The sequence below is a fragment of the Manduca sexta genome, chromosome 24, assembly GCF_014839805.1.
Source record: "Manduca sexta isolate Smith_Timp_Sample1 chromosome 24, JHU_Msex_v1.0, whole genome shotgun sequence".
Taxonomy (NCBI): Eukaryota; Metazoa; Arthropoda; class Insecta; order Lepidoptera; family Sphingidae; genus Manduca; species Manduca sexta.
Window position 1 is genome coordinate 3,135,614 of NC_051138.1, and position 13,513 is coordinate 3,149,126.

The 13,513-nt window shown below is 34.1% G+C and overlaps 1 protein-coding gene across 3 annotated transcripts in view; it reads right to left on the reverse strand.

Moving 5' to 3' along the window:
• Window positions 1-13,513, reverse strand: part of LOC115440592 (1-phosphatidylinositol 4,5-bisphosphate phosphodiesterase classes I and II) — a 77,101-nt gene that overhangs the window by 55,875 nt on the left and 7,713 nt on the right. The window lies entirely within an intron of this gene.

The following is a 13,513-nucleotide window of genomic DNA, read 5'->3' on the forward strand; positions in this document are numbered from 1 at the left end:
AGATTCATAATATTGTATTTTAAGATGCCATATTACAATGATTGTTAGTTTCTGTGAGCCATAAACCGTGTAAACAAACGTTTTTCGTTCGCTTTAGCGGTTGTTTATTTCAATTCTCACTAGTTGACAGCAACGTGGGTTTGTCTTAACATTTTACTGTGCATATAAGTGTTATCATTTAAGTAATTATTGTAACAAATTATAAACATACAATTAATCAAGGTCTTGTAATTATACTTTATAATTATTATCAATATCAAATCAGTAAAAGTAAACAAGGAACAAATATCAACATTTGAACTTCGACAACCACTAGCGTAAACCCTATTGCCCCTGATTTCCCATAATATATATCAAATACAATTTTTGCATAACATTCACCGTCTCGCATGAATGTCAAATTACACAGAACACTGACATAATGGGCGAACTATTTCCAATCCATTGAACACGTATATTTAATCCAAACATTTTGGCATCAAGCGATAACTGCCTCATGACATTTCAACAATCACGACCAGCGAAAACAACTCAATTCAAACATAACGATGCATCTATCAAATCCCATTCATAACACCCTAGAAAAAAATGTTTACAGACAGACACAAACACATCTGGATCTTGTGTGTTATTGCGAAAACGTGTATTCATTCACGGCACAATGTAATGTAAACAGTAAAGAGAAAATTTACGATTATTACCATTTAAAAGACATTAAAATTAGAAAGCTAGCTATCTGATCTTGAATTTCGAACTATTAAGAGTTGTGATAGGGTTGTCACCCGGGTAGATATCACGAATCAATTGGAAATAACACTAATGGCCAGGGCGTCGTTGAAAGTAGGTCACAAGTTCGAATGGCAGCGGAGTGCTTGTTTAAATTATTTACAAGGTGTATCCGGGATTTGTTATCACTAAACTTGGCCGACTACGTTCCCCTTGGAAAGGATTGAAACACCAAACTTCGACAAAGTTTTCAAAATACATCCAACGTTAAATTGGGATTCACAGAATTCCACGAATCAGCTACAGATTGTTCATTAATTAATTAGTATATTGTTTGAGTTATTTTATGCCTTTTTAGAATAATATAAGCTATGAACAATATAACAACAAATATATTATTTCCAGAGACGCGTTTATTTACATTGATTTATTTAAGAAATTATAATTTTCCATCCATAATAAGAAAAACAACTTTATATGCATAGAATTCTTATCTTCGCTTAAGTGGCAGAAAGAATTATTTCCCTTGGACACACGCGGAGTAAACATTTATCTCAAAATAAAATATATTATACGTGTAAACATTTCACAGGCCATTAAAGTGTACTTCGGATACAGCTCCACTGATTAACAATTGTTCGAATGGCTCTTAAAGGAATACAATTTATGAAGATCGTTTAGTAAGCTCAGCGCATAAATAATTTTTAACACAGATAAATAATCCAAAAAGGTGTTATAATTACATCAGTAATTGCGAATGAACGAGTCCAACCTGACCATTCGCCATCGTCAATTGTGGTAGCACCAAATTCAGCATAGAGGTCGATATACTCTATTTTATCCATCACAATAAAATACACTACAACGTAAGCATGAAAATATTTTCATGGAACTCATAAAGATATTGTTTGTTTGTTTGTATTAACCTCTTTTTCACCAAGACTAACAGTTTTGAACATGAGCCAAAGCCAAACTTTAACTACATCGTTACAAATGTTGCGTAAAAGGCAATCGCATCATTAGTTTACACCGTTTATGATTAAGGCTGCTCAGCTCTTGGCGAATGGGGGACAGTCAGTGAGCGCTGAGAAGGCGCCAGACACAAGGGTACAAATACTGAGCTTCGCAGACGTCGTGTCACGATTCACCATGACCTCTTTCGTACTAGACGTGATGAATGGGGAATTTATCCGAGCATTAATTACACACGCATTAGCCACATTCTAGTTGCAAAATTGCTGTGGATATCCCCTTTCATGTGCGAGGGTGAAAAATGAGAATGTATACTTCAGTTCCACTAATGGCTTTGAATGCACGACATGGCTTTTACAATGTATTTTATTCACAAGCTTTGCTGAAAGAGACCACTGCAATTTCTTTTATACTCCGCGTAGTAATGTTCTATGTCGGGTGACATTTTGTGGTAACACCATTGTAAATAGTTAAAACAGCAACGAACGACAAACTACTAGTTACTATTGTTGTGCCAGCTCCACAGACTGTTTCAACACTACTATTGGAAAATGCAAATACATACAAAACTACGTTTGACGAAACAAAACAACAACTAAGTACTAACAACAACATCATTGAACAAAATAAATTTTAATTCTGATCAAAATAGTGTTAATGCAATTTCAAAAAAAATAATGTAAATAATTGTGCGTACAATACTTCACTCTACTGACGAATATCACCAGCATGACTAATATTTCTAGATAAGTAAAAATCGAGTATATGTTTTATTGCGAAATAGTACCATCTGTATTGAACGAACAATAGCATTAACAAATATGTGCTTTATCATCTAACGTGAAAAGACATACCTTATTCCTTATGCCCCGGTATAGCTGAAACTGTTGTATCGTATGAGTATCCCCCTCCTCCCATCCCGTATCCCCTTGAACTTAATTATTGACATTTTGTTTTTCCCTTGCTCTCTAGTCATGATCAGATAGACTGCTGTCATTCTTTCTTTGTTAGGTACAATAAGTGCAGCAAATTCGAACTGGATTTTACGATTCTTTCAAGCTAGCCACGACTTTGATACTATAGAAAAATAAAACGCATCTTTTTTACTGTTTCTAAGGCAATTTACTCCGTATAGCTTTCACGAAAAATGGCAGAGGATACAATAATTCCAGCCCTTGTGCGTTAAGACATCGAATAGGTGCTTACGCAATACCCATATTATTGGAAAAACTTTAAATTATACAGTTACGCGAATAGAGTCGCGGATAACAGCTGGTAACTCTAAAGGGTCGATCAATGCGTAAAATGCCATTGTTAGCTCTAATTGATACCGTTAAATAAAGTTACTTAATAAAATTATAGCCCTTATTAGTTATCACCAAATTATGCTTCATGTCTATTATGAATTGAAAATTCTGTAATTTTTTTAATGTCAACTAACAATTGAGCAATCTAGTGAGTCAAACTGTCACAACACATAATGCGGAGACGAGACCAAGTATAACTGCGGTACCATTAATCTAAGCAACATTAAAAAATATAATAACGTAATATAACAATATCGCTGAAACAATAAAAGGCATCTGCACAGACACGCGCTGACAGGCCGCGGCGTGGGAACAGCGGAAACTCATAATCAGGCAATAAACCACAACCACACCGATGCTAATATAAAACGCGTTAAACAAAACCTACGCTAACAATGTGAGAATATTGTTTTGCAATGAGCGCTGTTCCAAAGGATGCGGTGCGAACCAACCATGCCGGTGTATTGGATCCACTATCTGTTGTGGGGTCTTCTTAACCTTTTATAAAACAATACAGGACATTGGAAGGAAAAAGAGCGTTATTTATGAAAAACCAACAATGGAATTCAGGAATTTTACATTAGATCTAGGAAAAAAAATAAAGTAATAGTAACCCATAGCACTTAACCGATTCTTATTAGTAACTATAACAAAGCTGATATATAAAAAGCTGATTTATTGAAATCTCGCGTTTTTTACATATCAAATGTCATATTCGATAACCACACTAATTAGTGCCTGTCCAAAGAAATGTTACAAAAAACTTGGCTTTATCAAATTCAATCATAGAAAATGTCAATCAGGGTTGAAAGCGCCGAAGTCCGTAAAGTACCTATTAACACCTTATTTGAATGCACATAAGATGTAGTTAGAACTTAAAAAATAAGGCAAAAACCATTTAATACAACATATCGGTCGGCGTAGAAACACGAGCACTCTCCTTAAATGGAAATCGGCGTTGATTTGTCTGAAATAATTAAGTATATTAAATTTATCTATTTGGGCTGATTTTAAGATGGTAAGATCAATTCTATCAACGAGTAACTTTGTGGTTTTGACGTGATATTTTAAAGTGAATCTGTCAATCATACTTATTAGTTCGATAAATGTTATCAGACGATTAAAAATCATAACTTAATTTATAATCTTAGTCAACAGCTCGTTATTCAATGCACTTAGCACTTTTGCAACACAACTCTTTCTCAATTTCACACGTAATTCTATTAGTTCTAAAACCTCCTTTCAATTACCCATAATATCTCTAACAACTGGTTCCAGAACACTTAAAGCTTAGAACATCGTAACTTAGGAAGACAGCACACTCCAACTTAATGCAATGTGATGGTTTACAGTAACTACACGATATGCTACTAGTAAGTACGCACGTTGTTTAACGAAATGACTAGCAGTGCAGTGTATGAAGAAAGCAAATGATTCTAAGAAGCATTATAAAATGGAATATGATATTCATAACTTATAAATATTTGCCATTTAAACAAAGGACATGTGGGTAAAAATATTACGTACATTTGGCACAAGCCGTACAAAGAAGCGAAATCTGATTCTAGCGTTAGAGGAAACCAAAGTCAACATACTCAAGTGGACGAGCAAATTCGGGCAAAATCAAACAATAGAACAGGAAAATTGAATTTTACTTGAAAATGCCAAGACTATGGAGAACGAGGAAAAGATGGAAACAAAATCGTTCACTTACTTTCAACTCTTGCCTAAAAACACATTAAAATGTATTTTGTTAACGATACATTAAAAAGTAACTAAGTAATGATAATAAAACTATAGGACATACCAATTTGTTTATAACATGTATTCATTAACGACTACTAGCCGAACATTAACGTGGTATGCTTTCTATATTTAATTTATTGTTTGAAATATCTATTATTAGATTTGTTATGACATCTCTTTTATGTTACAAACTATTTTTATACTTTGTATTAGCTGTATCACTAACTCTGTCCGTTTGCGATTTTATTTGTAGTAGCCTATACTGGAATTGTGATAAACTTACATAACATATTTTATAATGGCGTTTAACAGTTTCGTTGAATAAAAGCAAGTCTGCAAAAAATATCCGAAAATTTTGACCTCAAGCTCGAACAAAGGAACAAACTTAGTGTTCATTAAATGTAGGTATACTTAGGGGGCATATTAACTGTGAGGTTAATGTATGATTATGACGATATCTCCGAAACAACGACCAAAAGTTCAAGTCATGACCTTTCTAAATTCTGCTTATTCTTTTAACTTTTAACATACACTTTTGATATTATAAACAAGTCAACAATACAGATTAGATTACCGAATACTGTAGGGTCCTTAAAAAAAGGCAGTACTTGTTCAACGTCCTCGGCGAAAAAATTTGGAGCGTGTTCGGACGGGACCTCGTCAATTTTTATCGAGTCGGCAGTAATTATCGGCCTTAGACGATCTTCGCAGGGACACCGGTGGGCGAGCCTGATTGAGTTTATTGAAGGCTCCGACGCCGATAATTATCCCGAAAACCCTTTAGTTTTATTGATAACATACAAATCGATAGCCTTTATTTGCCAAATAAATACAAATGTAAATAAAATACCGTCGTGTTAAAAGCCCATATTATGCTCAGTACTCACGAAAAACATATTGTAAATATTATTTTATTTTTTCTACTGATTTTTCGTTGCCTTTTGTTTCTAGTTATTAGCGGCTGATTTATTAGTATTCAATTATTCACTTTTAACTGCGAATATAAATAATGATAGGCAAATTAATATATATTTTTTTTTAGATTTATTTGGAAAAAGGCGATCAAAAAGAAAGAGCAAAAGGACAAAGTAACGCGGGTAGGCGCATCGAATTGCATATAATCAACATGTCGAGCGATGTAATCGTATTGCGCGCTCTCCATAATACTACAATTAAATCAATGGATTCATTCCATACAATATGTATGCATATAGCGCACCCGTTCAATTGTCAATCATGCGGAAAATCAGAAATAAAAAAACACAATCATATCCCCGCAATCTTTCAGCACGTGTGAACACTCTTTGTGATTCCGAGTAGGAACCATGCAATAACAGTTATTGAAATCATCGAGATCTTTTCCAGGAAAAACGCATAAATATAAAACGACTGTACTGAATGAAACGAACGCGCCCCAACGAATATTCATTAAAAACAAACTAAGTGCTTAACGTACGAATAAAATATTGTAACAGCAATATCGAATTTAATGGCTATTTGTATTTATTTTATCTTATCTAACTAATATAATAAATGCAAAATTTTGTACGTTTGCATGTTTGTTAGAAGTAATCTCAGAAACATCTGAACGGATTTGAATGAAATCTAGCAGTGTATAGACCATGTCCTGAATACACCTAACACATGGGCCACTTTTGACATGGTAATTTGCTTCCATGGGAAATTATAGGTTTTTTTAAATCAGATATGAGATAGATGGTGCTGGTGTCCTACAGTTTTAGGGTCTTTTGTAGCGGAGAGAGCTTTATAAGAGGACGATGCCGCGAGCCACACCTACTATTATAATATACAGGTCATTATTATGATTCGAAGCTATTGCACGACATAGCATCCTGCTACTGTAACCTCAGCTATCTTCCCCTAAACATATAGTACCTAATTTCATATGTTTTCAATAATTACCCCTTTATTGGAAACACATTTCCTGTATAATATGTTTATTAATTTAAGATTGTAAAATTAATTGTTCGTATTACATGTTCCGTTAATAACTACACTATGAGGGAACTTTGAATACAAGTTGACTTATGGATTTTTTAAATCGAGTCTACTCAGATTGGAGCTTGTGCATTAACACGGCAGTGAGAGCGGCTGCTAATTCCCTTTGGAACTAAAAGGTATATCAGTTAGAAGCTAGAATCATCATTTAAATGCAATGATCACACATTCTCTACCTAAACAAGCAATGTTAATCAATTATTGATCACTGTTTTACGTTCAACACTGACTAATAACCTTTAATGCAAGTGGATCAGTCTACACAGCAAAATTACGACCTATATAAATGAAAATAAATGCACAATAAGTAACACGTTCACACAGACGATTAAACACCCGTGTCCCACATAAGTAATCTAGCTATAAATTTCGATGCGGCAAATGTACGGATCATGTCTACGCTATAATTTATAAGATGGATTTTTCTAAAATTAGTGCATGACACGGAATCGATAACGATCGTCCGGCGGGTAATTTTAGCGGCACCGGACCGCGCGCCGGCACAACAATCGGGGAAAGGTACGCTTTACGATAGCGACATAATCGCAACTACAGTATTTTCCTCCTCCATCGTAAACAAACAATTGACCCTTTATTTCACCATGTACTTTTATGCAACAATGTTTCAATTCGTATAGACTTTAATTCATTTTGTTATGAAGTACGCAATTATGTAAAAAAATACATAAAAACATGATTATTGTATGAATAATCTAGTTTTCTTGTTACTTTTTAACAATATTTTGACTTCAATAATGTCTGTAACCTCTATTGAAAAAACCGCAGAAATAATCCAAGCATATTTTGAAGTTACCTCGACAAACGAAATTGAAGAGACAGCTTTCTTCAGCGTGTTTTATGATAAGTGTAATTTCTGGAGACCCAAATTTCCTTTTCCTTTCTTATCCTATTCCTTTCCTTTTAAGGGCGACATCCCATCCACGATTACTGCCGAATGTAAATATTTATGTGCTGTGAAGATCAAACATCAGGTGATCCACTGACTCATGTATTGGCCTGCTTGATACATAATGATTATCCAACTTGAATTTCAAATACAAAAAAAAAATAATATCACTGAAGTAAACTTGTAACTTAAATATGGACTTCATGAAATTATAGTAAAATGCAAGTCAGTGAATATATCCAAAAAAAATATGAATCAAGGAAAATTTCCGACTTGCACATGCATTTTTCAAGGCCTAAAATTGTCACATGTTTATAACAAAATGAGAAATGTGACTTATTCACTTTTCTGAGAAACAAACAGTTTTAAAAGTGTTATTTTAGTACAGCCAGCTATTCATAAATTTCTATTAGTCAGAATTCGTAAACGGCTGCTTGACAATTTCATCGCAACGAGGGCAACCGAGCCAGTCAGGTACATAAATATATTACAAGATAGTTCTCTTGTGCACGAGATTCCATCTCAATAGATATCAACTATCAACGCATTGCTAGTTATAATATATTCCAGTTTGGAGAACTTTGTAGTTTTATAAAACTAAACATGGAATATCTCAGATGTTCCCTATCTGTAAGAAGTATTATATTGCAATACTTTGTATTTGAAACCTTTCGAGGATGCCGTTGTTGTTTATGGAAAAGCTTGGCATTTAGCCCCACACGAGCGCCGGGCTCGTCTACACATTTCTATAAACAATATAATGCCATGCTTTCTAAGGTGGTTTGGGCGTTTGGAAGGATGAATGATAGGTGACTGACAAAGAAGATATATAAGGCGAATGTGAATGGAAGAGCCGGTAGGGATTAACCGCACGGAATCTTCGAATGTCAGATATCTGACATTTTTAGTAAAGGCCTGGCCAAAAGTAGCCTGAACTAGCGGGAACGCATGAAAAAAATTATGAAGGTGAAGGAAGCGAGAGAAGTATGCCAGAATCATGCAAAGTGGCAATCCAAAGTCTCTGCCTGCCCCTATGGGATTGAGGCGTGATATTATACATGTATTTATGCATTTAATGCCAATATTTTTCGGAACTAAAAACGTACAGTACGACGGTGTCGAACTTTCACATAAATTAAATTCGTATATAGAATACGTGGAAACATAGCAATACATTAACAGCGAGCGCTATAAATTGGAAGGGTGCGTTGCAAAGGCCACGCGTCAGGAGTCTGGGACGATAGAAACTTAACAAGAAATAATGACAGTAAGAAGTTCCAAACTTTCCGATAAAAATGTACACGAAAATTATAGTTTATGCCAGTTACGACTCTGAAGAATTATATTTATCTATATTTCCAATAAAATATTATTGTTCATTAATAATGCTGGCAACAAATATATTTCACTTTCAAATGAAAAGTGACAAATGCATACTTAGAAAAAAATCGTCATAATATAGGATTTCGAGTCGCATTTTAGACTCAGACGGTATCCAGGAAGACAGCCCAGCATAATTCTAGCGACTACCGAGAAGCACAACACCTCCCAGCAAACATTGATATAATCATTATATTGAGCAAGGATAAAAACAAACATTAAGGCTCTTTATCACCACTAATAAACTTAATAACAACGTACTCTGAGCTGAATTAAACGCAGTAACATGAGATAGGTTTAATACGAAGTAATTCGATACTGGTTGAACAAAAAGACACTTAATATTTATTGACCTGGCACTGATTACACCAGATCAATACTAGTGTAAAGAAGTTTGTTTGTAACGAGTAATACTGATTCTGTAATTTCTTTCACTGATAAAAAGCTATATTTTTGTATAAGGAGATATTTATTTTGATTATATTATTTTTATTTCTACAAACGACTTTCGTGGAGAGCTAAAAGCAAATGATTTGCAGATTTAAAGACATTTCTGTGAAGGATAGAACAAGAAACAGTTAATAAAAATGATCTATAAAGTGATATTTAAAACGCGACTTGGAAGAGTATCATTACTAACCGAACTGAGCAGAGTAATCTGGATTACTCCCGCAATTGATAATTAGCGCTCAACCTATTATCGTTTCGTAATAAGTAAAGAAAAAAAAATATTTCTATCTCCAGCAGATAGCCATGCTGTAGCCAATTTTGTCTACAGCATGATTAAATCACTCGAACTTAGCGCCTCAAATAAAAATTATAATATCAAATAAAACTCATGAAAAATATAACTCCATATCTTTACGAATATATCAAAAACTCAATTAATATAAACACAATGTATCCGCTAACAAACTAGCATCCCAATGCCGTACAAACTTTGTACATTCACAATATCTCCGATGCAGAGTTATGCCGGCTCTCATTTCGAATTGCGACGAGGACCAACTCCCGAGCGTATTCCACTTGTTATAAAGCGATATAAATCCACACGAATGCAATTCCGCATCAAGCAAGTTTAATTCCCAGATCAAATTCAGTCACCGCAATGATAGTGAAAAATTACTATTTATGTCATTAATGTAGATTGTTAGTGAAAAGCAGAAACCACAACCTCGATAAATGCCTAACCACAGCGCTATATGCTGTCGCCTATATAATATTGTAGTAAGTAGGTATATACGCGTCAAGTTGGAACGTCACCCTGTTCGTTAATGAATGGAAATTATGGAATGGATATGAAAATTATATTTTTATTAGTTAGGCTTATACCGTTGTATTTTTATTTTATCCAGCTAAGAAGAGTCTAAGGAACTTGATATAATATTTTGGTTAATTGATGTTTGATTACCCAATCGTTTTAAGCTAAAAATAGGTTTAAGGCGATACCTCAAGGTCCATTTTCATACATTTTGTTTCACCTTTAATCTGGGTAACTAAACAAGTATTGGCAAGTAAAGAATTTAAATTCACGTCTAGTTAGTGATTAGTTATCGCAGTTGAAAGAAAAACGTAAAAATAATTAATAATCATGGATATTTCGGCCTTTAAAATTTAATATGACGAAATTTTAAAGGCCGAAATATCCATGTCCAATACTTGTTTAGTTACCCAGATTAAAGGTGAAACAAAATGTATGAAAATGGACCTTGAGGTATCGCCTTAAACAAAATGATTATATAATTTACATACGTAGTCTATCTAGTTCACACCTTATCCTGAGCTCTAAAGCTCTGATTTCGAACTTCTACGATCTTCATTCTCTATGCTACAACAATTGGCAGCTAAATTCGTATTCATAAACATGAATAAGGCGTATATAACATTTAATTTCCGCAAACCGCTGACCAAATCTAACACATAAAAATTATGCAGGAATGCCGTCTTAATACATTTATTATTATTATTAAAAATAATATGAGCAGTGTCGACCTTCGGGCGAAGGTTTCTTTCACGCATCAACAATGGTCGAATTAAAGGTAAATCACTGATTCGCACGCGACGCGCTGTGTGCGCCGTAAGTTGTGTGAATGGTGACATCACGGTACTGCTCAGGTCTACCATCACATACTGGATAAAGATGTTAAACCTTTTTCGATAATTTTATATATAATTTTTAATACCATGTTTTTTAATTCATTCGAATGGACAACAGCTTTTTTTAGCTGTCGTTGATTCTAAAAGATGTTAAACCTCTTTTCGGCAATTTTATTAATTTTTGAATATCATATTTTTATTTATTCGTAATAGTTTTTTGGCTGCCGAGGATTCTAAACATTTGAGCGTATTCATTACAATATCTTAATCCATCTATAAACCTGGTTTGTTTAACAAAATAGCAAGTTATTAAAATAAGATTTACAACATTGATATTAATTATAGAAGACTCGTTCTGATCAATGCTATAACTTATCAAATCCGTGGTAACGTAATGAGTTTTTAAATATATTTTGGTTGAATAATGTCAAGTTCTGAGAAATCAATTGGTTTCATTAAACTCTTATACAAATGCCATATTTATCAATAATCTTACACCATACTGATAGTATTGCTCCTATATCTTGTATGATCGTTGGTATGTAATGCTGAGGCCAATCATACTTATATTATAAATGCGAAAGTTTGTGAGAATGGATTTATTTATGTATGTTCCTCTTTCAGAAAAAAATACTGAACGGATTTGGATGTAACTTTACAGTAATATTGGTACAATTTATAATGATTTTGTGTAATTTGGTAATAATATAACGATACATATCAAGTGTGAAAAAATATTGCTATCTTGGCGTACGATGCCTAAACCGTTGGAGTTGGACAAAGATGATTTACTGTAGGATTGGTTGTCTTCAATAGTTCTAAATAAAATTCCGCGAAAGCATATATCTACATTTTATGTGGAAGCCACTATGACCAAAATAGTGAGCCGTAAATATAATTAAATCAGGGGCCTTGTTCTCTATCCCGCACGTTATTTTGACAGCGTGTAACAAGCACGTAACACAACGCATCATGTTTAGGACTATAGAAATTTGGCTTACAGAATACCATTCCACGCACATTTCTCGAAGATAACATGACACGGCCGCGTTACGCGTTTACACTATCATACAGAATAAGGGCCCTGATACTATTTTTGGAGTGACCTTTATCCCGGAAAACTCCGTCACGAGGGCGAAGCCGTGAACAAAAGCTATTATGATCTATTTTTATTAGTTATCGCATTTATCAAATCATCGATAAAATTTATAAATTATAAATTTAATTAAAACTATAAATAGCCCTTGACAAAAAAGCTCGAAAATGTAAAAAATAACATGTGTTTCATTGTCGTTTATTACAAGTACCTAGTAATATTTTAACCAAAGTTCGTTGCTTCGGGACACAGCTAAAGAAGTATTATTATCGCCTGTTCGGGGTTTGGTCTCCCATATACAACAAAATCACTCATATAATTAAGTCTGGGGTGAGTAGAAACCCCAGTATCACTTCACCCGACCCGGGGATCGAACCCACGACCTGAACACTAGCCGTGCCATAATACCTACATCATAGAACTACCCCACAAAGGCAATCATTATTGTAATACCAAAGCATAATATTCAAATATGATCAAACAGTAATTATTTTTTAAACAAAAATTACGTGACATTTAAATTGCATCCATGTGAAGCAAGGACGGGCCGCTAGCATATTGTTACGCGATAATACAGGACCAGGTTCTAAGTGAAGTCATAATTATACATTGTCAAGACGTGAGACTATTGGGGCCTTTTGTCTATGCCACACGTTATTTTGACTGCGCAACAAGCACATAACGCACCGCGTCGCGTTTAATATGATAGAATTTATACAGAATTCCATTCCACGCTAATTTCATGAAGATAACGTAACACAGTCGTGTTAAGAGTTTACACCGTCATCTATAAATATTATAAAACAAAGTCCCCTTTTCTATCTGTCTGTATGTATCTATCGATTTTCTCAAAATCTACTCAACGGTTTTTTTATGAAATGTTTGAAGATAGTTTATGACCATGCAAAGGTTATAGGCTATCTATCCCGGGAAAATATATAGTGGCTCTTTTATCCTGGAAAACTCCTTCACGCGAGCAAAGCCGTTAGCAATAGCTAGTAGAGAATAAGAAAGAAAAGAAGAACAACGTTTTTATTATTTCGCTACTCAAATTATTTACTTGAATTTAAATAAATTACGTTTAAACAAGCTTATTGAATGGTGATAACGGCGCCACTGGCACAAAATGGATGTAGGACTTATATTTTCATAATTACCCACCTTATATTAAAATAACATAAAACCAAACGCTTCAGTTTGAGTGCTTGAACCTTATAAAAGGTGACAGGAAACACCTAAACCTCAACCATTATGGATAATTGC